Source organism: Phoenix dactylifera, chromosome 12, assembly GCF_051530095.1.
Source record: "Phoenix dactylifera cultivar Ajwa chromosome 12, Ajwa_hap1_PhDact_Kaust_v1.1, whole genome shotgun sequence".
NCBI lineage: Eukaryota > Viridiplantae > Streptophyta > Magnoliopsida > Arecales > Arecaceae > Phoenix > Phoenix dactylifera.
Genome location: NC_143201.1, coordinates 3,627,043 through 3,652,953, shown reverse-complemented (window position 1 = coordinate 3,652,953; position 25,911 = coordinate 3,627,043). Strand labels below are relative to the sequence as shown.

At 33.0% G+C, this 25,911-nt stretch overlaps 1 long non-coding RNA gene across 1 annotated transcript; it reads right to left on the bottom strand.

The window, feature by feature from the left end:
• Nucleotides 1-4,593: 4,593 nt before the first annotated feature.
• LOC113463548 (uncharacterized) lies at nt 4,594-8,343 on the bottom strand. Its single transcript, XR_003387947.4, has 2 exons — nt 7,955-8,343; nt 4,594-7,715 (listed from the first exon to the last, which is right to left on the bottom strand). It is a non-coding gene; the product is annotated as an uncharacterized LOC113463548 (long non-coding RNA).
• Between the last annotated feature and the right edge of the window lie 17,568 nt (nt 8,344-25,911).

The window sequence follows — 25,911 nt, the reverse complement described above, 5'->3', positions numbered from 1 at the left end:
TATGCAAGCTATCAATAAATGTAGCTATGACTATAAAGTTTGAGTTATGTGGTCTTGAATATCTAAATGTTGGACTTAGATCCTCCGTACCCGCTTTTCTTTGATTAGTAAATGAAACTGGACTAAATTTATCATTCTATAATTTTTTATAAAGAATTTCTTTTATTGTGGGCTTTGTGTTATCGTAGGCAATACCCCACAATAGCATGATCATATCCTTTTTAGGTGAGATCCTGGGCTGTGACAGTTTCATGAGGTCATTTGCTTACCGTGAATTGTTTAACAGCGAGTGCTTAATTAACCCTTGTGGGTGCCTGTTTAGAAGCTCTAAAATGGTACATAATCCAAGGCAACAATGTTATTTTAAGGTAAAAGGGGGAAAACGAATAAAGAGCCTCGTAAAAGATGGCACACTCACCACTCAAAGTTTCTTCCTTTCAAAACAAACAACTATAAGCTTCCGCTGCCTCCATGACAAGAACATGGAACTGGCACCAGTTCCTTGTAGCTGTTACAACTCTAGCTTCATTGTTCCCTTGTTCATGTCCTCTTCTTTAGGCTGCTCGAGAGGAATAAACGTTGTCCAATGCAACCAGCTTTACAACCAAGCCTTTGTGTACTTCTACGTACTGCACCCCAAATTAACAGAGCCATGATCTTGTGGCAAAACTCTTCTTCTTTTAACGACAACCAACATGCCGAGCAAGCGTCCAAGAGTAGCAATCCGAGCACATTTAATTTGTCCCTGGCTTTGTCTCAAGCATCTCTTTCTCTCGTTGATGTAGATATATTATAAACCATAGTGGTTAGCATTGTTGTTATTGATTTCTACAAGCTAAGAATATTTTATCACATCTTTGTCCGATGGGATCAAACTTAGCGGGAGAAGTTTTGTCCCATTTGGTGTCCCAGACGCCGGAGGCCTCTCATATGGCATCTGTCCCTTGTCGTGTCTCCCTAAGTAACCTGTAATTCTTGTACTTGGAAGCCTCCTTGGTAACTGTTTCAACTGGAACACCTTAAATAAAAGTTTTGATTTCCTTTAGCTGCACTTACCTATAATTTGTCTCTCCTTTCATGTGCATCTCTTTTCCCCAGCCTTTCCAAGATTCGTCCAGCAAGTTAGAATCCCAATGGAAATTCTTAATCTCATCCTCTTTGTGCTCTATGAACTTCTTTATTTGTTAATACATATATATATATATATTACTGCGAGTGTCTATATATCTGATAGACTATGCTACAGGCTTTCTTTAGAAATTTGAACTAGTTCCAGATCTAGTTGTCCAACTAATTTCAGAATTCAGCCCTTCATGAGCACATGCACATGCACATACATACATACGTACAAACGTATGTATGTGCATACATACATACGTACAAACGTATGTATGTGCATACATACATATACATACATTTTTGTGCATGCATACATTTACATATCCATGGCTATGCACAAGTATGGATGGATGGGGGGGGGGGGGGGGGGAGGATAATTAACAATTATAATGGTCTGACTCCAATAATTTTGCAGGTTGCTCTTACCAGTAAATAATAAAAATATCCTCCATATATTACATTAGGTAGAGTTACATGCATGAGATATTTCTGTAAATTGTCCCATACTATCAATGCTCTAAAATGTGAACTAATTAATATAGCAATAATGCATGCAAAAGATGCACAAATGGTATTCCACCACCTAATATAGTATATAGAGGGCACTTCTATTGTTTCCTAGTAGGAATTAATAATTTGCAATGTTGGTCCGGTAGGACTACTATAATTTTCATCATATGTTTACATACATACATACATACATACATACATATACACACGTAATTCATGCATTCGTACATGCATATATTGTATGTTAGTCCTTGAAATATTTTACATTTATGTACTAATCTCTCTTCTTTTTTATTTATATAATCATCCTTGCAGAGTTAATTCTCTATGTATACAAGTCAGTCCTTCCACTAATTTTGATTGGCCGAATCCTAGTTAAGCTGAACTAGTATCACAAAATGACAAAAATACCTTAGGCTAAATAGCGAATGAGGTTCAAGACTCTTGACTTTTATAACTCACTTCTCCCTCTTGCTTAATTGCTTTCTTCTCACTCAGGACTTAATCATTAAGAGTCCTAACGGTGAAGAGGCGTGCGGTAAGAGATAGGGTAAGTATGAGAGCGAGGGACAAAAATATCTAGAAACTATGAAAGTATTACCAATTAGAAGAATATAATTATAATATTTCGTTATCATCTAGTTTACTTAACTTAATAGATGTATAAGTTATACGAATAGAAGATTTTATGAATTAAAATATAGATACAGAAAAGATAGGAAATCATATGCAAATATGAAAAGTTTTAGGGATTAATCTATAAAAAAATATATGCATACATACATGCAAATATATTAGAGTTGATCATAGGTTGGCCCTCGTGCCTAAACTCTATTCATTTTTAATCAAAATTCGAGTTGAGTCTATATAAAATTTAATAGTTTCTGTGCCCAAGCCCAACCCATGATCAACTTTTACATACATATGTACATATATATACTAAATAGTGCAATACACGAGGTGTAGTTGAGTATAGTCATGCTAGCTTAAGTACCATAAGGTCATGCTTGAGAGCTCAAACTGGAATATCCACAAAAAAATAGTTAATATAAAACATCAAAAATCAAATTTTATTAAAAAAATATATAAATTGGATAAAAGAAGCAACTATAGATTGCAGAGAAAAGGTTAAATTTTCTTTCTCCGGTGCTCCTTCAAGAAACCACGTGGATGTCAGAATTCCCATGTGACGGCACTGCCCTCGCTGAAAGTAACACTTTTACGATACTACCCTTAGCCGGCCTCCACGTCCGAATTTTTACCAGAACGCCATCCAAGGAAGCCCGGACGGACAGAAGACACACCGTACGTGGAAAGGACACTAGGATGGCAAGAGAGTAATTTCACTAGAGAATTATGGCCTAGGGCACGGATGGCTCGAGGGTACTTTCGTCCATCCCCAGAGCTATGCCCATGCGGGAAACTAGGGGCAGAAATCATGCATGGATGTATTTATGATTGGCTGTTTTAGATTACACTTTAGATTCATTGTCCCTGTCCCGACATACTACAAAGACAACTTTGCCCTTTTAAAAATTATTCATTTCTAGAGATTAATTAGTTATGTATATCATCAAAAAATATTTTGTTTATTTTTGATTAAGAAGGAAAGTAAGATGAAATGAGGCATACAAGTTTTGAAGGAACACATCTTTGAGAAATTAGGTGTTTCAAATTGAAAAAAAAGAAAGTAATATAGGCTTGCTTTAAATTGGTTAAAAGACTTTTAGAAGTTGGTTGGTTATCATGTATTAATAACACAGGTCTGTGAAAAAACTCAAAATAATTATATCTTATAAAAATTATTGCTTGGCTATTTTTCATAAAACCATTTTACCAAGATTGATAAGTCATGAGACCTGAAGAGTGAGTTGTTGTGAAAATAGATTTTCCTTGTTTTCATAAAACTAATTCTACATACTCATGAGGTATTTTCATTCCATAAGTATATAATATCACAACTTTATTTGATAATATGCAAAAATATGTTGAAGTAAATTGTATAGAAACAAAGAAGGTGGAATCTTGCTACTAAATTGCTTCATATGTACATTGCCCCATTTCTACCTCTAGTTATGGCCAACACACCTCTTTATTTTTTGGCTCTCCCGTATATAGGTTGACTACACCATTGAATTAGGGAAATGAAAAGATTGGCTAAATATTTCCATAAGTACATGATTAATGTGGTGGTATAAAACTTAACCATGGTAGGGAATCAATCTCGATTCCTAGCTAACATGTTCTATGATTTTTAATTGTCTCAAGAATTAACCTTAAATTAAGCAAATTTGGCTAGGGTGTCACCCATCCAAAGGTCCCATATTGACTTGACCACAAAACTGGTGAAACAATATGGGGGGTCCCATTTTAGGACCACAGCAAGAGTTGATCTTCTGTTCTGAGAATTGGGCAACGGTTGTTGATGTCTCCCTTATTTACGCTACATCGATACTACATATAAAACTTGTCGGGCAATACCTACGCTCTACAAGCTTTTGTTTGGATGATCTAGCAAGTATCTAAAAACTCAAAAATGCGGCGAGAAATAGTCCATGGTGAGTGCAGCACAACTTATCGGGCACTACGAATGTGGTCAGCCATGCATCAAGGGTTGTTGGTTAGGGCATCCCATTTGGGAACCACATATAACTTCAAAAATGATGAGAATTCGGGACATGACATGACACGATTCAATCCGCCAGTATTGAGAAAAATACACAAGAAATAATAGATAACTTTTAAGTAAAAACAAATACCATGCTACATACATCTCTTTTTTCGCTTCTAGTGAACAATACTGCATTTCGATTTTCCTTGGATAGGTTTATTCTTGCAACCTAGAAGACCTAAACCTTAGTTCTTAGACCGATGTTTCCTAAATACGAGAATAAAAAAGTAAACATTCACCTAATATATATGTATGTATGTATATGTATAAATGTATAAACAAATGATCAACACTTCAAGCAAATTAAACAATTCATCACTTAGTCCCATATGTTAGTGACAATGTGGCTATCCCTTGCAACTTTGTCAACCAGTGAGTCAAGGTAGGAACCATCAATGACCCATCCAAAGATTTCTCGGAAAAAGTATCATGCCCTTTAGTTTGGCCTGCATTACATAACATGGGATAGCAAGTTCTCAGCCTCTAGGTCAATTGACCAGGAGGCTGCAGCCCCAATGACGATGAGAGGGGCAGCATGGGAAGGGAACCGAGAACTGAATACAAGAAGTTTTCTTTTTGAGAACAGGAACAGCATGCCCTTGGATTAATCCGTACAGAGACATGGCATTATGAGGATTATAGACAACAGGGCAGTTGGGTTTATGAGCTCCGGGGACTGAGGTGTTCTCACGGGCTTCTTCAGCCGTCCCTGAAAATTCCTTTTGGAGGACAACGATGCTCTCTTTCTCTCTCTCTCTCTCTTTCTCTCTCTGTGGCTTCTTTAATTGCCTTGAAAATTCCTTTTGGAGGACCCCGATGCTCTCTCTCTCTCTCTCTCTGTCTGTCTGTCTGTCTTTCTCTATCTTTCTGAGTCCTCGGAAGGATAGAAAGCTGAGCCCCTGCGGCCGGACGGTTTGGGGTCTTCCTGGTTGCACTGCCAGCAACAAAAGCAAGGCAGAAAGGCAAAGCGTCCTGACCGCCCATGTGGTAAGGGTGCAGTGACCGCACGCACAGCGCCAAGTAGGGCCCATTGGAAGAGGACCCTGCTCCTTGGAGTCCATCTCTATCTCCTTTGGCGGGGCCTTGGCCACATTGCATTGCATGCTTACAGGGTCCTACCGCTGTGTCAACCACATTCCAAGCCATTTGTGAGAGGAGTGGTTTGAGCTTTTGAAGGCAGTGCCACAAAGTACTAGACCACTCCAGTGGTGGAAGCAGCTTGGAGTGGTACAGTCTACAGAGTCTAAAAGAAATAAAAGTTATATTTGCAAAGTAACTGCCCCAAAAATGGAGAAAAAATTATCTTTTCTTCTGACCATAGAGTTTGCAATGAAAAATATTTAAAAACATTAAAGTTCGAGACATTGTTATTAAACTCAAAGCCTCTCTCTCTCTCTCTCTCTCTCTCTCTCTCTCTCTCTCTCTCTCTCTCTCTCTTCTGTGTTTTTGTGTGCAAATGTGTGTGTGTGCTGTGGATTGGAGATACGGAGGCTGCATGACTGCATCATTATATGCAGGCGGCAGGAGGCATAGGAAAACGTTTCACCACTTACTGTCGTAATGATAAATACTTTGAAGAATAACATACCAGATGTGGGATATGCGCCTATGAGTCTCTCTCTCTCTCATACGCGCACACTCTCTCTCTCTCTCTCTCTCTCTCTCTCGCACACACCGAGGAGAGATCGACTCAAAGCATACATACTGTCATGTCAAAGCTCCAGGAGAATGTTAGACGGCATTCGATTGCTTAATAACCTAAAGCCCTCTGACATGTTTGAAACATATAGTTGAAGTCATTCAGCTACCTAATAACTCGAGACATTAGCGAATGAAACCTAGTACAGGTAGAGAGGGATCGATGTGTGCTGCATGTGACATAGAAAGAGTCACAGGGAATGGCTAATCTAAAAGCAAGGAGGAGCTAAGATTATATATAACTCTTTTGTCTCTTTGAAAGATTATATATCTTTCTTTTGTCACCTTCAAGTCCTAGGAAAACGGTCACAATGTACAGAGATTCCTGGCTATATATGCATGGACAAACATGAGGGTTTCTTCAGACACAGACAGTGAGAGGAGAGAGGGAGAGGGAGGGAGGTAGAGGGGGAGGAGGGAGGGAGAGGAAGAGGTTATTATGAAGAGAACTATGTTATCTAGGCAAAATATCTTTAATTCCAAGGGTACCAAGGAGAGATAAAGTGAATATATTTCGAAACAAAAGCTAACATCTATAACACTGAAGATTATCAAAACATTGTCTTTGATAAAAATATAATAAAGGCATTCATTTACTGATTACTTTGACTCGTATATATCAACAATGAAAAAAATAAATAATATGGAAAATTGCTGCTTTGCAGGAAAGGAAGCCCGGATATCACGTGGTAAAATTGATGGTAGATATTGAATATTTTTCCCAAAAACATCTGAGAAGTCGCTCCAAATGTGTGAGCATTTGTGTGTCCCATAGAGAGATGGTGGTGGTGGTGATAGCTCCATAGAGATGGAGTTGGTGGTGATAAATCTACAGAAATAAAGGCTATTACCTATTATTTTGTGTGCGTTTGTATGTGCGGGAGAGAGAGAGAGAGATCCCTCAAGTCCAATTCATATAGAAGAAGTGACACATCTGAACTCGGTGAGAATCTCAGCAGAAAGAATGGTTCAGAGATAATGACTCAAAGGTGTCAATGAACTCAGGAGCCTCCAAACCTTCACCTCAGATATATATCTTGTTACAAACCAGTACCAAGAATGAATGAATCATCTATCGGTTAAGGAATAAAACAATTAAGGGGTAATGGACACTCTTTTATATTCCTTGTTGAAACGCCACCCAAAAAAAAAGAGAGGGAAAACCAAAACAATATCTATTTATAAAACAAGAAAAATTCGGATCTGTGATCCCACCAAAAGAAATTTTGGAAAGTTTTCGATTTGTAAAAAAACTTACTGCTGATCCAAAGTGTTTCCATATTAACGGAAGAAAAATACGAAAAGACTTTCATAAAACCATCAATTTAGAGTTGTGATCCACCATCATGAGAAGAAAAAGATCTCAAACGTTTCCTTCTACTCTACATGGGGAAGCATCCATAAAACAATCATTTGATAATGCATCTGTAAAATGATATAAAATCTGCATGAAAAATTTGTATAGAAATTTTTACTATGTAATGCTCATAAACACTTCCATTTGCATATCATCCATTATTTACAGCAACCAAATATTTGATATGCCCAGATAGGAACACCAAAAATGTCGCTACAAGGAAATCTTATTCCTGAAATCTCAAGGATCTTCAATCCACAAAAATGGAAAGGACAAAGACAAGGGGAGAGATCACCGTAATCTTGCACCTTGAATTTCGAATCCTGACAAGGATTGTGGTGAAATAAAGCCCTCGTAGCCCTGCAAGCCAAATGGAAACACCATTAGAGCCAAATATAGAATAACCTACCAATTCATCCTCCCCTCTTCTTTTCCATACATCATTCATTAAAGGAATTACAAGTGAAGAAAGGAATATGGAGGGAGGGAGAGAGAGGAAGGGCATGCTTGGCTCCTTGCACGCCACCCAAAGTAGCCAATCTCACAATAGATTGGTCTATACGTGTGGCATACAGGGAGCCAGGCATAACCCATTTCACCTGTTCCTTCTCACAATAATCTCTTCTTCACTCCACGGAGACAAGAAAACCCACTATTTCTATAGAGAATAGGACACAAAGAACCCACTCTTCCTTCTCCCCATCATCACCACTTCACCTCTGCTTAGAGGGGAAGGAAGGGAGAGAGAGAGAGAGAGAGAGAGGAAGCCACTTTCGCCTCTTGCCACCATCACCTCCTACAGAGAGAGAAAGCCCATGTCTCCTCCCCATCACCTCCTCCTCCTTCCATGGGAAGAAGACCCACTTCACCCACTTCCTGTAAAACCCTATACCACCTAATCTAGAGAGAGAGAGAGGGAGGGAGAGGTGAGGGGTGGGGATGATAAGGGGTGAGGTGATGGAGGATTTATAGGCCGGAGAGAGGAGGATTTTCTTACTATAAAGTGGACAACTATTAAAATATTTCTAAAAGACCCCCTTTTTTAGCGTGTTATGTTCACCACCCACGCTCAGGAAAATCTCACCCGCATCCCTCTAAACATGGCAAGCCTAGCTAGGGTTTAGCTGGTTCTCTCTGGACCTGGCTGTAAGCTTGGGTTTGGACTTTGGATAGAGATGGATGAGAGAGAGAGTGTGGGAGCTTGCAGGGCCTCTCCCTCGGAGAACAGAAAAGCCTGCTTGCTTTCCTCACTCCCCTCTCAGTGATATTTCTTTTCTCTTATTTCTTCTGAACTGGGGTTTGTCTGGAGCACTTGGATGAACTCAGATTCTTTTCGCCAACCTTTCCCACCAATCGGAAGTAAGATAATATTTTTATTTACTATGAGCTCCCAAACTCTTTTGTATTTTATATAACTCCTCCTCGCGATCCTTATGAATTTTAAATTATTTACATTTTATAAAGAATGAGTAGTTGGGCAATGTATAGACTAATATATTGGATTTAGTGGCACTTAACTGCAAGCCCTTGAATGCTCAAGTAATTTTTGAGCAATCGTAACCAGCATATAGCCATATGTAGAATTCACTATATAGATTTTTATCATAATTTGTACCATATAAATTTGTTATTGTAGTTTATAATGAATATAAGGATCACTTAATAGTGTGATTCATATTCAGTATATTAAAGAGCTTTGAAACTAATAGCGATCCTGGCCCTACATTAAGCTTTTGAGTTTGAGGGGAAACACCCACCCAAAGACGTCATCGCCAAGTAGCTTTGATGCAATTACGCATCTTCAACATGATCCTCAGACTTATTAATGATGAAATAATCATATCTTGATCTAACAATTTAACAATTATTTTTCATTCTAGCCCATAATCTTTGGGATTGCCTCTCTTCTAATGGTCAAATTCGTAAGCATTTATTTCCTGATGTAAATGCTGGCCTACTTCTACACCCGTTATGCTCGGGCAATTTACAATTATAATAAAAAAAATTATCAATCATTTCTCGAATTTAGCGTGAAGAGAATCAGGGTAAGATTATTGGTTATGTGAGGAAGTAGGTATATGTTGCTCCTTAAGTAAAGCATAGACATCCAATAAGCACAATGTGCATGTGGAAACATTCAAGATTATTAAATTTTGTAGTATTATTGGTTAATTCTTTTTAAGAAAAGTATGATATGGAGTTATTAAGTATTAAACAAAAAAATACATCCGAAATTCTTGATCTTCAGTTCCATAACATCTCCATTCCTTTATTATAAGGATTTCCAAATAGTCTAGGAAAACGATTGATTTAAATTGTATTGGACTAGCAAGATGCACGCTTTGAACATATATACATATAGCATGAATTTATTCAAACTAATTGATTATAATAGGATTAGTCCAATATGATTATCTTAGATTTGGAGATTTAAAGAATCATAACAACTTCTTTGAACTTTATAATTATCTTTTTTTGTTCTAAATGATAACAAATCTATCCTTTCTTCTCGTGGTAAATCATGAAGGGAAAGAGAATTGATAGGATTGCACGCACTAAATTTTATAAATTATGAATTTTTATTAATGAATCCATAATGTAATTCAAAATGTTATTTGATTTTGCACATGATTTCTAGATGATAATACTTTGGCCAACATACAACCATAGCACGAATCCAAGGAAACTTTTATTTCTCAAAAATCAAAATATAATTGCTTAATAATTGATATTTAACATGGCTCAAATGATCTACTTGTTATACAACAATCCCTACACAAGTATGCTTATACAAAATAAGTTAACCAATAAACAACAATGATATTTCTTCAATAGTAGAGTATTTTTATGAAATCATGCAATTTTAGAGGGAAGCAAGACAATTCACATGTACACTCAATTCATCAAGATGTAAACAACTGAACACATACATATAGACTAGTAATCAATTTAAAATTAACATTGTTGCAAAATTTAGTTTGTCGCAAAAGGACTAAGTAGCAAAAGTAAAATACGAGAATTACTTTAGACAAGTTACCTATAGCGAACATCTCCTAATGATGAATCAATAAAGGTCCTTAGTACATATGAGTGTTAAGTTCTATACAAAATTGGTAAACATGGTGACCTTGTATTATCCCTTTCCACAAATTTATACCGAGCTATTATGTTATTCTTACATTTTGGATATCAAAGTGCTATGTGACTAAGGATAACTTCTTCAAAAGCTGTTAGTGGATGATATAGATTCTAATGCAATCTCAAATAGATTTCTTAAGGATAGTAAATCTCCTAGATATTTTATGAATTTTCATAGATATATACCCTAAGTCATAATAGATTCGCTGCCTTGTGTCTCATTTTTTTTCTCCAAAAGAACTAGGATACGGAATCACCTAGATATCTTTTGAAATTTCATTACTATACTTTTTAATTTACTTTATATCTCATGCAGATTTTGTCAAGATGGCAAATATTCCATATATCTTTCAGAATCTCATAAATCTACTTTGTGGTCAATGATAGATTCTCTCCCTTTCTTTAGAAATATTTTAGAGATAGATACAGATAAGGATTGCATTTATCAGTACTGCAATATGGTCTTATATAGCCAATGATTTGTTCCATATAATAAAATGACTTTTTTACAAACAATATTATGTCACCGCATTAATTATATAAAACTAATTACTTATATGTCATTTATGTTTTATGTGGTTTGGAGATGGATGATCCCCAAGTGAAGCCTGATGCACCACTTGAGAGTCTATATTAAATACAAAAATGGATTGAGAGAGAGAAAAAGAGGGAGGACTATTAGTAGATATTATGATTGCCAGAGGGGTTAACGCCTTATTATTCTACCCCAATTTACCTTTTCTTTTCATAATTTTGTAAAGAGACATAATTTCTTTCTTGTCTTTCCCATCAAAGATTTTATGTTAAGGTAGAGGGCCAAATAGTATATATTTTTAAAATTTTGATACAGAATTAACAAATATAAAGGTAAAGATCTTGTTACTCGCTAGAATATGCTAACATTTTAAAAGCAATATTTGATTGATAATCCACTTAAAGTATTTAATGTTGGGAACAAAAGACACTATATTTATGAAGCTAAAAACTAATTTTTTTTATATCATTGATTAAGTTTTTTTATCAATTTGATAAATGATTTATATATAGAGGCATTTTTGACCATAAGATTGATGTGCTATTATGTCTTTCATGATGTAGCCCAAGGGGCAACTTTAAAAAAATAAAAATAAAATAAAAAAGATATTGCAACAAAGTCTTTAAGCATTAGATTTCACGCAAGGAAGTTTTTCCAAGATAATTAATTTTTAGTACTTATTTTGGATATTCATAAATGCACTCTCTTTTTCTGGCATATCTACTCTCTTCATATTCCTTTTTCTTTCATGAAAGAAAGGGAAGGCAATTATTGCAATCATTTATAATACGATCTTGCCATAAAAATATGGCTTTACAAACAAAAAGATACATGAATTTTGTACCATAATTATGAATTGAAAAATTAAATAAAATTTGTTAGGAGATAATTTAGTGAATTAATATATACACATCGAACCAAAATACTTAGAAATTATGTAAAAATAATGATAGATTCAATCCAAACTTAAAAGGTTGAATTGAGTTTTACATAGCTAAGCACATTGGGACTTGACCTAAAAATACTTCTTGTAAATAATAAAATAATATTTAATTTCAATTGCTAGCCCAAAGTAACTGCAAGTTGGTTAAGTGCCTAGAATATAAACATCCTAAATCAATTTCTTGAAAAATTAGTTAATTCATAACCTAATCAAACTAACATGCTTTGATGTTGTCCTGGATTTTTTTACAACTTTGAAAAATAAAAAATATTTATTCATAAATATACCTTTGAAAATTAGCTTTTTTCATATTTATCCTTTGAACATTGATATTTGCACGAACACCCTTGATATTTGAATTATTTGATATATAATCTTCCATTTAGAATCCAGCTTAACCAAACTAAATCTAATCCTTTAACTTTAAACTAATTTAAACACCTTATTGCAATGCTACGTCCCTGAAGTTTCCAAATAATGTAACAAGTACCATAGGGAGATTTTCTTTGCAAAATTAGGCCTCCAACTTTCCCTAATAAGCAAATTCTTATAAGTTATTTTATAGTAGTACTTCTCTAATCAATATAATATAATATTTCTTGTAATAGTACAAATAAATTTTAGGATTGCTAAATCACAAAAAAAATAAATATATATAGAAAAGGAACTATCGCATTATTTTTCTTACTTTAGTAATTTAGATTGGATGGAGGCTTTTTCTTTTCTCAACAGAATAGAAGAGAAAAAATAAAGTAAATCCGATTATAGCATTATGTGCAGAAAAAGAAAATACATGTATAGTTTTGCAATTCTATCCTTTTATTATCTTTGACTTTAGCCTAATCATGCAGGATAGGAGAACTATTTATGACATTATATTACTATCATTAGTGCAATGCTATGTTAACTCAAAAAAATTACTAAGAAAAGTCATCTAGGTATCTTGAATCAATTACTTTACGTTAGCTAATGGTCACACTTCACATTACTGATTCTAAAAGAGCAATGAAAATACACCACACCAGCTACTTTTGAGTTACTTGAGCATTTTTCATATCATGATGGTTATGGTTCACCAATTTGCTAGTCCTTGTTATAAAGCAAAGCAGCAAAATTTATTCTACAAGTAGATGAACTATTGAAACTTCGCAAAATTCTCATAAAGATTTATGTACAAAGAAATGTTAACCTCTTAGTTGATTTTATCCAAAGATATGGAAAGAAATACTTTTATGTCAACCATTGAAGCCAAGCTCCCGTGGCATGATCATATAGTGGTTGAAAATGAAAATACAGGAATTTCATGTAAATCCATTTCAAACCATTACTACAAGGATGACTTATTTGTGACAACATATATTCTTATCACAAAAACATCCAATTTGTGAAGAAAAATGATTGTTAGTATAAATTGCAAATTTTAGATTATCTTTTGTGACAACAAAAGATCTTGTCATGAAATGATTACTTTTAGCAATGATATTTTAACAATTATGAAAAAAGTTATCTCAATAGTTTCTAGAACCAAACAAATTGAGGAAATAATTCATTTTTTGAGGGCAATAAATTAATTAGTGTCACTAACCGTTTTCAGTGATAAGCATAAAAGCCTATGAGGTTCTTGTGACAATAGCTTAGTTGTCATTTATAATTAATTTTGTGAAATTATTTTTTTATAGTCATCAAGTCTTTAAGATTTTTTTATTACTATTTTATATTCTATGACAATTATTTATCATGAAATTATTTATATATATATATATTTCAAATAAATCCTTTGGTGATGAACACTTATGTATTGTTTTTAAAGATTTTTTGTGATGAGAAAAGTCAACACAAAAGCTATAGTCTTTCTTGTGATAAGCAACTTTCTTATCAGTGTAGATGATTCTTTTATGATAGATTTTTTGTTGCCACATAAATATATATCCATAAAATAATTGAAGTTTAGATCCAAGCTAGTTTATTAAGTCAACCCAGTCTACTAATTAGAAAACTCTCCTCGATCATAGACAATGGAAGGGATTATAAATTTATATTTGCATATATTCTTAATTACTAATTTTAATTTCGAGTATCATTAGAAACTATCTAAAATTAAAGAGTTTGAATTATTAATTGTAGCTTACATATGGAGAGATATACTATATTATTATAATTATTTTTCATGTTGTAGTAGGTTTTCAATTATATAAAGTAAATATTGATTATGTTAAAATGCATACATTACTAATAGTTGTTAAACCCTAACTAGAGAGAAATATAGACAAAGGTTGGGGCAATTGGTTGCACTAAGTTTCTACTAAAATATCTTTAAAAAATTAAAAAGTATTTAAAATAAACATAATATAGGAAATATGTGTAATTAATGATAAATTAACTAATTTAAATACTAGAAACTTAGCTGTTGATAAAGAGATTATTTATATGATATATAAACTCCCATATTGTTAAAAAAGAATTGGATTTAGAAAAATTAATTATTCTTTCAAAAAATTAAAAATATAGAATAAATTCAATTCCAATATTTATTTATAAATTTAAGCAAATATTTTTATAGTGTAAGAGAATAGCTTTTCAGGATTCAGAGGATAGAGAATCTGAACTTTAGACTCATTAAAATAAATATCAACTAAGTTATTAAGGTATTCTTAGAGTAAATATATTTTATTACAATATCAACATTTTCATGATTTGTCTTACTAGTTAACAAGCTAAACCTATGTTCAACTAGTTGGTGATTCAAGTCACGAGTTCAATAGTTTATTATAAATATCTTTTAAACAAAAAGAATTGGCTTGGATTACTAAAAGTTAGCATTCTTAGTTGGACCATACTTATACTAATACTTTGCATGTATATGAACCATAACATATTATGTTCAGATATTTAACATACTATAATCATGTTTACAATTTTGTATGAACATATTATAAATATATTATTATTACCTTGTTCTTCAAAAAAATATTACAACAATATGTAATATATTATAATATATTATATAACATAATAACATACTATGTTGAACATGTTACTATAAGTATATAATGCATTTATGCAAACAAAGTCCAAATATATAATTCTAGAATATTTTTTTATATTAGATACAACAAAATATAATGTTTTTACATTTTTTTTTATAATTAGAAGGATCTTTCTACAGAAAAAACTCTCTAAGGTGTTTGTTGTTTGATTTAAAAAATTATAAATATTCTTAACCTTTACACTTAAAATGGTATCTTATTAATGCCTACAACTAAGAGTCTAACTAGAGAGGTAGAATTGCAAAAAAAGAAGGATGAAATGTGGGGTGTAAATGCAAATAATTTTTGAAGGATAACTGTAAAATGATATGTGTAAGGGTATATATGCAAAATAATCTATTATAAAATGATATTCATGTCCCTTTATATTGTAAATATATAGGTCATGATGCAAGAAGGTAAATTTTAATTGTAACGGTACATATGTAATAAATCAAAATGTTAGGGAAATAAATGCAAAACACAAATTTTAATAGTTCTATATGCAAACAAATGTTATCCAAGATTATACGCTCATCAACATCCTTGAGCCTCTACATTAGATTTACTTATACCGAAATGTCTTTGCCACCTTTATGTTTAAATTAAAATAATAGAGGTTGAATGGGATTAGTGTAAATTTCTGAAAGCTCCCAATTAACTTGTTTAATCTTGAATTGTCCTCCTTTTGATTGATCCATCAATCTAAATCTAACAAAAATTTCCCTTCTCCTTTCTTTGTTAATATAACAAAGCATGATGTGGCATTTTGCTTTAGTAGAATTAGGAATAATGTTCTCATTTTTTTTCTCTTGTTTGTTCTCAAAAATTTTAAAAAATTATCAACTGTTTATGAATTTTTTCTTATCTCTTGGCTAAGCAAAAAATCATTTATTAGATAAGAGTCAATTTAGCAATAATATTTTTGTCCCCTGGCTAATCTAACTTAAAGAAAAAAGAAAGAAAGGTGAGATAGATAGAGGGAGGGGGAAAGAAGGAGGAAGAGGGAGAGAATTACTTATTAAACTTAACAAAACTTAAAATATGTAATAATGAGAAAATTAGAAAGGTAGTGTCATCATCATGAACCATGAAGAACTTGTTCGTACAAAGAAAAATCTATCATTGGCATAAGGGTTTTTGTAGAAGAATATTAAATCTTGTATCATAATATATATATGACACCTCACCTGACATAATTAGAATGTCAAAAAATAAAAAAAAGGTTAAAAACTTCAAATCTTTATATTTGCATTTGTTTGTTTATCTCACTCTTTCAATATATGGTTTATTTTGAAACATTAGTCACAAAAAAAGGTTAAAATGGTTGTAAAGTACAATGATCTACTTGACGCAACATTAAGTAAGTTCTTGTACTATTGCGATAAACAAAATTAATGGATTTTTCATTACTTCTAGCAAGCAAGCTTTTGAAAGTTGTTTGTTCCCTTTATTTGGATTTCCTTTCAATGACTTGTGACCACATATATTCATCTACACGGATTGTTCCCATAGCATTCTTTTAATGACTATATCTAAGAAGATTCACTCGAAATGTAGTTTTTTTTTATCGAGAAAGCCATTTGATCTTCTATTAATGTTTTGACAAACAATGGTATGAAATGTAATGCTAATCAAAATCTCTATTGATATTTACAAGAATTAGACAGCTCTATCTGATGTTTTACATTAATTAAGTTTAAATTCTTGACGATGTTACCTAAGAATAAATAGAACAAATATTATTTATCCAATAGATGGGTATGTTCAATCTCCTCCAAGAAGAATAATTAGAACATGGACTTCTCCACTAAATTCCTTCTCTTTCTCATACTTTGTCTATAATATTACTAAAAGAAATAGTTAGATAGTTCAATTCATTCCACTTTATTTGTTATGCTTAGATAGTTAAATTTATTCCACTTTATTTGTTTCATGTGCCCAACTTTCCACATTCAAGACAAAAGCTGAGGATTGATAATTGTCCAAGTGAAAGACTTGATAAATTTACTCCTTTTTTTACTTATAAATACACATCATATTTCTTCCTCTAGAGAGAGAGAGAGAGAGAGAGAGAGTATACATAAAGTGAATATTTTTTTAGTACCATGTACCAAACATAGCATCAAAAGTTGTACGAGAGTTTTGACAATATGCATAAACAAATAGTAATGTGTAACATCTAATGTTACATTTTGGAGGTGGTGGCTATGACCAAATCATGGCTTGGAACTCCTAATGGCTTTACCCTCTGTTTGGTACGAATAATAGATTGGAGAAATGATGGATAGCGGAGGAAGAATGGATGAGGAAGAGGATGGATGGTTTTTCTATTCATCCTCTTGTATATTTGATTAAACATGAAAGGATGAATGGAAATGATGCTCTTCTCTATTAGCTATAGGAGAAAAATAAAAGAAAAGATAGATGATATTTGTATGATATTTTTTATTAATTTATAACACTAATTTATACTAAAGAAGTAGGGCAATATATAGAATTATAATCTTTATAATTTATGATTATATAAAAATTATGTAAATATTTAATATTAATTTTATTAATTAAATAAATTAATTATAAATTAATTATGCACAAATTAATTTAATTAAATATATTAATTATATAAATAACTAATTAATAAATAATTTAATAAAAATATTTAATTATATATATAGTTAACTAAAAAATAGTGAATATAGATAGAAAAATAGAAGACAATTTTAATTATTTACTTATAATTATGAAAATTATGTGCTATAATTAAAATAATTAGTAATAAAATTTGATAGCATAGGGTTAATAATATAGATAAAATAAAAAATATATAAAAATAAAATGAATGAGAAAGTGAAGAACTGTTAGAATTTTGTCAAAAAAAAATTGATGAGGGATAATTTTATCAACGTAGAAATTCTTCTCTCATATACTCCATCCATCCATCCTCCTAATTTGTGATGATGCAAATCGGTGGGCTAGGATGGATGAGCAATCCCTTCTTTTCTACCATCATTTCTAAGATTTTTTAAACTAAATAGTGGATGGAGACCATTCATTCTTCCAACCCCATTCATTTTTCCTCTCGCGAATCCAACAAAACACAGGGTCAGTACTTAGGATCTTTTCAAAAGCTTGGACAAGAGATATGTTCTCCACTCCTCTAAATTAGTTGTGAAAGAGATGGTTTTTCCCATGGCTTGCATCCAACCAATCTAGAATAAAACTCTTTTACCTTTCTATGCAGATGACAAAGAATGGAGAATGGCAACATATTATCCTAAAAAAGGAAAATTATAAAGTGGATTAGGTCTTGAAACCACTCCACATATGAGAAGTATGATGATACCGTCAAAACATGGGTAGTTAAGAAAATTAAAGCACCAAATACATGGCTAATAGACAATGACTAGAGAATTATTTGAACTAACTTTACAAACATATTGGGTTAAGTGGGCAGTTGACTTGCATCATGGCTTATATGACATGTTTATCTCACATCCAACCAGGATAGCAACATAGGGGCCACATAAGCACACCCATTTCACCTACTTTCCAAAACAAAAAAAAAAAAAAAAACTTTTTTCCTACACATTTTATCATTTCTAGAATTCCACCATATAGCACTTATCTTTTCAACAAATATATTTGAAAAACTGATTTGAGAGCATGAGGCACCTAAAAATGCATATTATGTACATCGTTCTTATTTTGATTTCGACATCCTGCAATATGTTGAGTAATGATTTTGTTATTGAGATTTAAAAAATTACTTATAATTATGAAAATTTCTAGTCTAAAACTATCTTAAACATATCAACATGTATGAGATTTTTCGTGTATTCTCCTTCCGTTTCTCATACAATTTTGATACTTTTTTTTTAGTGTTGGATTTACAAGCTTGGTTTCCCCATGGGAACCTTCAAGGGAATCAAAGCAAAACTAGGGGTGAAATTTCAAGGTTCTTGTCACCGGGAGGTGACAATGACCCGTTGTCAAAAGCGCTCATCATGCGTTCCATCCTCCTTTCCATTTGGTCGGGAGCTGATGGCTTGTCCATGATGAGATCTACGGGCCCCACACCCACCAAATGCTCAGAAATCACTTCTTCTATGCGATTTCATGTATCAATATCTCTATGCGACCTCTGCAATCTTCCGTCAAACATTCCATGATCTAGATTTCAAGCGAGGATGGACGGCCGATACAGTTGTTCGTATAGAGAACCATATGCATCTCACCGCACCGTTTTGGTCTGGTCGCCTTGGCAGCCCCTGAAAGATTCGGTGCCCTGCGTCCTTTTCCCGACAAAGGAGCGGAAAGAAACGGAAAAGCAGCAGGTCCAAAAACAATAATAATAGCATGGGGGAGATCATATGCACACGTGGCATCATTTGTGGCCACAGAATCTGGTAGATGGGATGGTACACATGATAGAATGTGACATGCCTTTGTGGAGGGAGACCATCGTAGCACGTGTCTTAGAAAGGAAAATTCGGACAAGAATTAATCAAGAGAAAAAAATATTTTAAAAAAAAATTACTTAATGACCCTCCATCTTCAAAAATTTCAATTAGGCAGTGAGGGTATATTATTTGACCATCATGTGATAATTTAGACTTCATTTTATAGTTGAAATACTACATCTTTCGGGATTTAGTATAGTTTAGGGCTTGTATTGTGCTCTTTATCCTCCCTGTTCTTCTTTCTTCTAGCCACTACTACCATCTCTGATAGTGATTCACACTTGACCTACCACGACACTAATAATATCCCTTAGCTACTATGATTACAAGCGTAAGCAGAATGCTACTTCTTGTCTATTGCTAGTGGCTCATTTTCAAAGGCCAAAGTCGATCTCTAGATGCACAAACCATCCTTGACATAGTTCTAGCCCTATTCTTGCACACCCTCAAGCTCAATACCACTCTCTCAATGATGACACCCTAGACCTAAACTCGCCTGAACTCCATACCAGTCGATAGCTATTAAATGGCCAAAAACTACTGAGGATGATGATGGACTAACATGGGTGGTTGCAACAATAGCCATCACTAGTTATTCGACAGTTTTAGAGTGATGTTGTATAAATAGTAGAATGTGATCTAAAGAAGAAAATCTTTCGATCAATCAATCAACTAGATATTACCTTTATTGTTATGGTTAAGTTATCACTACCTTTACTCTTTAAAATTCATGCCTTAGTTTTCAAGTAGAATTCTAGTTTCCCTATAGAAGTAGAGTAATCTATAACCCTGGGTACACTGTACCTCTTCCTCTTTCAATAGGTAGTGTGATAGTCGTAAAAGTTTTTGAAGGTCAAGGTACCTGAACCTACGATATATTTTCTTTCTAGCTATCTGATACTAGTGGCATGCCCATGCAATCACCAAACCCAACTACAAGACTTGACACCCTCCCCTGATCACCTTGGTGAGAGAAAGGCAACAAACAAACTTTCTAGCACATCCGATGGATATTATCATGTAGCTTCCATCATGCCATCGCTGAGAAAGAGAATGGATGATCTCCAGATCACAATGACCTTTTCATCAGCCGGTCTTATACAATATGTGGCCATATAGCTTGAGTTTTATCTAGAGGAAAGCCAGTACAGCCTATTGGAAGCAGACACAAGCCAAATGGCTACAATATTTAAAGCCACTTATGGAAAGATATAGAACAACTTTGAATTTGGTGATATAACAAATCAAGAGGCTTGCTTCTTTTTTTTTAATCGAAATCCAATATAATGTATCAAAGCATGCCCCAATGTATATTGTGGTAAATTTGGCTGATAGTACCCATGGCTACTTGATAAACATGAAAATTAATAACATTAAACCAAAAAAGAAAATAATAATATTATTTTCATAACTAATGTTTATTTGATAATAATGTAATTTTTTTGGACAGCATGTGGAATCTCTTTTGAAGGAAATTTTGTTAAAAAAAATTACTTTGAGAAATAATTATTTAGAAATATGATACAAATGAATTGTGTTCACTAAATAATGATTTATAACAAACATTATTCTTTTCCCTGCTATTATTTGTATAACATAATGGAGGGTGTCTGAAGCCTTGAGCTCAATACCCTACTATTTTACTTATCTTTGACAAATATTGATGCACTGTGGTCCTCAAATTCTAGTCTCAAGGATTTAAAGAGAAGTGCAACTTTTCTGCTAAAGCCAGTCTCTGCTCTTTTGTAAGGATCGATCCTTTGTTTGTGATGGCAAGCTATTTTAGCTTCATATCCAGATGTAGGAATTGGATTTGAGATTTGGATTCCCAAAGGGCAATGATTTGGTCGACCTGCTCATCATCATTTTACCTGGGTAGCTTTTATAATTTCCGAGGGAGGCAGCTAAATTATGATTTCTGAATCCTTAAACCTAGGGAATGTAATTATGATGATGGCTCAAAATTCACAAAAGCTATAAACAAAACAATAAAAAATGACTAAAAAATTAAAAGAAGAAGAAGAAGAAGAAGAAAGATAATGAAGACATTCCTTCTTTGATGTATTGGAATACTACATCACTTTAATCCCATGTCTTGGTCTAAGATGTGCACGCAGAACAACAAAAGGAGATCCATTAAATTATTATAATATTAAACTATTCTCAACTTTTCCAAAGAATAATTGGAATTTTTATTATTTAATAAAAATATTTTATTTTAAAATAATGTGTTCGAGACTCTAGGTTTGACTTTGACCAGCGAATATAATCATTTTTGTTCCAAGGACATGACGCCTGGGGAGTATAATTTAGATTAAGGCTATTTACACCCAAATTAAACCCCAAAGGATACCTCCCAGAGTTGCTCATAAAATGATACATGATGGAGATTTTTTTTTTTTTTTTGAGAGCAAATAGGATTTAGAGATTGAGTTCCGACCATCACTTCGGTCCTGTCCAGTTCAATCAACAACAGTTGACTTGACGTAGGTCCCACCACATGCAAACCCTTGATATTGGCTGGGTCCCACAGGAATTGATGGATGGGATTTTTGGGACCCAAGTGAATCCCATGAGGAATGAGTGGCTTAGGTAGCTAGCACCTGCATGGACTTTGTGTTCTTTGATGGATGAACCTAAACCTTGTGAATTAAAGTAATTTGTGATTGTTTTCATTGATACATGTTAATTATTCATACCAACACTTTAAAGTTCACACCACCAGCTCTACTTTTTACAAACTTCTTGTTTCCTTTAATAAAATGGACATTTTTTTAATTAAAAAAAAAATTGGAGAGGAGGTTGCAGTGGGGCCTTCCCAAAATACTTTTAATCCTCCAAACTCTAGCGAAAAAAGAATTTGATCATCTATATTTTTTCTATTTTAAAATTTTTATACTCTGTTTTGTTATAGATTTCATAGTTGCCTCAATCATAATAATAGCATTAAATTTAGACATTTTTAGCAACACTATATAATTCTTATAAGTTATGGTATTCCATTAAAAGGGATAGATATTTATCTCTTTTAAAAATATAAATATTGTTGTAGATTGTTCAATGGTGACACTCCATGAGAGTTCATGGCCACTTCTACTGTATACAGTATATACAGCTAATCATATTAGTGAAACCATATTAAACAAAGGTATCAATAATAATTTAAAAGAGACAATAAAATATTAGCAGTAAAATTCATAACAATGAAATAATAGCTATAAATATTGCTCTATCAATGGTTAGGTACAAAAGGAGAATAAATAATCAATATTCCTTTCAAACTTGCTTTGGATTTCATTTTCTTTCCTTTTGTTCTTTCATTCAAGATCATGTATAATTGAACCAACCATTTATGTAAAGCTTACCAAAATTGCTTGAAGTCGCTGACTAAACTTTGAGTAAGTGATTTGGGGGCAATTCCATTCATCTTTTCTATTTCTCTTTTTTTTCCAAAAAACCTAGGTGAGAGGAAGCTTGGACAAAATCGGAATGAGCACCGGACCGAACATAGTTCATGATATCAAAGACCTACTAACTTTGCCAACTTACAATTATGCATTACTTCATAAGATTGTTTCTAGCTTACTTGGTAAGTGTGGAAGAGTATTTAAGATTATCAGTATTTTATAAAGTTTAATCAACATGTGCTCCATTATTACTCCAATGGATATCCATTTATAATGAACTAAAATAGACAATAGCTATTAAAATTTGCTATTTTAGTCTTTCAAATTGTTTGTAAATTTAAAATTTCTCATGGTTTTTAAATTAAAATTTATTTAACAAACATAATTTAATGGCATGCTGTAAACTAGTGTTGAAAATTTATAGCTTAAGTAACTCTTAAACATTTATCTCTAATCAATTTTATATCTCTGCAAGCTCAATTCTAAACTTATTCAAATTTTTAATGAAACAAAAACTTACTTATTTCTAAACATTTGTATGCATAATCATACTTATGACTTTCCTTGCTTTTTATGTATCCATAATTTATTAAAGAAGTTTGACATATTTTCTACTTAGATTCCAATTCTTTCTCTTAAATACATCTATTTTTGTGACTATGTTACAAATAATGTTCGTAGATGTAGGATTTTTATGGACATCATGCAGAAAATTAAAATACAAAAAACCATAAATGAAATCAGAAAAGATCGAAGCAAACCTTTAGAGCTTTAAGAAGTCATTGGTGGTCACTGCAGTAATATTCTGCAGAAGAAGAAAGTACAAAATGAAGTAAGATGGAGTATATATTCCTTTCTTTCTCCTTTTTGAGGTTTGTCTCCTCAATAGGTTAGGTGCCCTCTAGGAACGCAGAGACCTTGATGCTCTAGAGATTCTCTACATGCATATATATATATATATATATATATATATATATATATATATATATGGAGTGAAGACTCAGTCTAGTTAGCAATGCTAGTGGGTCCACCCATTATAGAATCCATTAACTAAATCAGTTTCTACACCAATACTCATCATATCACATGATTAAGACAATAGAGCCCAAAATAACTATATGATCATAAATTAATTATAGACTCCTTAATTATTCATTCAAACAACAACTTAGCCTATTTTACGAAATAAATTAAATTAAAATCGGTTCATAATCAATAAAAATCTATTTTTATGAGAAATTCTAATATATAGATAACTCGCATATACTTCCAACTCTTTTTTGTTTTAAATATCCTTTATATACAAGAGAACTATGAATAAGTTCATCCATGTATTTGCTTTGTTGACCAGCTGGCCTCACTTGTAAGCCCCATTCCTTTCCCTTTTTTTTCTTTTTTCTTTTTGGTATGGATAAAGAAAATCTTGCATCAACATCAGTTATCAGATGTCAAATCAAATATGTCCAATCTTTGCCGGACAAAGATGAGACACAGGCTATAGGTACTCTTTGAAATGCCTTCAGTAGCTTGTTTAGCCAACGTTGACACCTTAATGATGTCCATTAGGACAAACCCACCTCCATCACTCAAAAAACAAAAAACAAAAAAAACCACCTTTCCACTGCTTTCCCATTTTCTCGACTTTGGAATCAAAAGCTTTTCCAAAAGGTGCAAACAAGTTGGCTTAGTTTTCTCTTCACGATCAACTACGCAAATCTATCCACCTTGTGATTTCCCTCAACCATGGGATTTTATATATGGATCTCTTTTGCATGGCCTATGCAGAGTAACCAATTGACACATTCCTCTCCTCATAGTTTTTGGAAGATGGAAGAAAAATATTTTGTTGAAGGTGGATGCCACTAGATATGCCTTGTAGTCCATGTTATAGACTAAAGTGCTCCTTTAGAAAGAGATAAAGGACAAAACACGTCATATATCTTATGTGAGAAAATCTTCAAGAGCTGCAAAGTTATGTAAACCATAACTTTTTTATGAAGTTCCACTTTGAAAAGCATCTTAGGCTTAACTTTTTGGTCCATCAAAGAATGTTCAGAAGTTAGATTCTGATCATATGCGACAGATAACAAGTTTTAGACTATTTGGTGATATAGATGACAGCTCAGAAATCTTTGAGTGCTTCTCGATAGACTTAAAATATAGAGATGATTTGAAGTTGGATATCCATTTGGAAGCCTTAAAAAGTCAGGAAAGAAGGATATCAAATCTCTTGCATGATAAGATCGTCGTCAACAAAAGATTCGTATTTTTCAAAGTTTAGTCAGTTTTTGTGTAATTCAGTGCTCTCCACTTTTGCCAAAAATCTTTGGATTTGACCGTTACATGGTGCCCTTCAGTCAAGTAAGAATGTTCTTAAAGCATAAGCAGGAGAAGGAATGTTCTTAAAGCATAAGCAGGAGAAGGAATGCTCTCAAAGCAGCTTTAGTTGAACCGATTTTTTAGTGCTCCAGATAATAGCCTAAAAATCTGAAAAGTTTATTCAGGCTTGACTTTCTACAGGACCAAATAACTTGTGGACTTGGGCTGGTCTTCAATTTCAAGATTATTGAAGGGAAAAATAGACTTCTACAAAGAAAAAAGTGGATTTTTGAAGGAAAAATAATGAATGAAAGTTGGGAAGATGTTATAGTTAAGCTAAGTTACACATGTTTCTTTCATTCGAATTGTGCTGGATTGGGGACTAATAGCTTAAAACCTCGAATTTCGGCTTACAATTATAGGGCAAAGTATTTTAATATTGCTAGTCATATGGATAGATTTTATATTGCAAACTTTCTACGGTCGCATTGGATACGATCAATTAGTCGAAATCAACTTGATTATAAATGTTTGAGGAATGGGTTCGACCCGTTCAAATCAATGCGGTAATCATTGGTTGAATAAAATTTTCAGGTCCATCTCTATGTCCCTAGCATTGTTAACTAACCATTGATCTCAAAAGCTTAAGTTGATAAAGAAAAGGACTTCCTCGTGTATGATTCGATCTATGCACATGGAGTGGTTCTTCTCAGCTTCAACCTCCT